The sequence below is a fragment of the Pygoscelis adeliae genome, unplaced genomic scaffold, assembly GCF_000699105.1.
Source record: "Pygoscelis adeliae isolate BGI_AS28 unplaced genomic scaffold, ASM69910v1 Scaffold45, whole genome shotgun sequence".
NCBI lineage: Eukaryota > Metazoa > Chordata > Aves > Sphenisciformes > Spheniscidae > Pygoscelis > Pygoscelis adeliae.
In genome coordinates, this window is record NW_008825114.1 from 9,975,044 (window position 1) to 9,975,263 (window position 220).

The following is a 220-nucleotide window of genomic DNA, read 5'->3' on the forward strand; positions in this document are numbered from 1 at the left end:
CCAGCAAACTCAATACCCCTAACATATTTCCTCTACTAGATAGGAAGAATAAAACACCAATTCTAGTGTAGAGATAAGCATTTTATTTTATTCAAGTTATCATCTTTAGTGAGTCAAGCCATACTGCACAGTTTCAACTTCTGAACAAGCTTAATTAAAACTCACTTTAAGGCTTTTTTGGTTTTCAGTGGGAAAGCTGTTTAATGCTTTTTTAAATGAA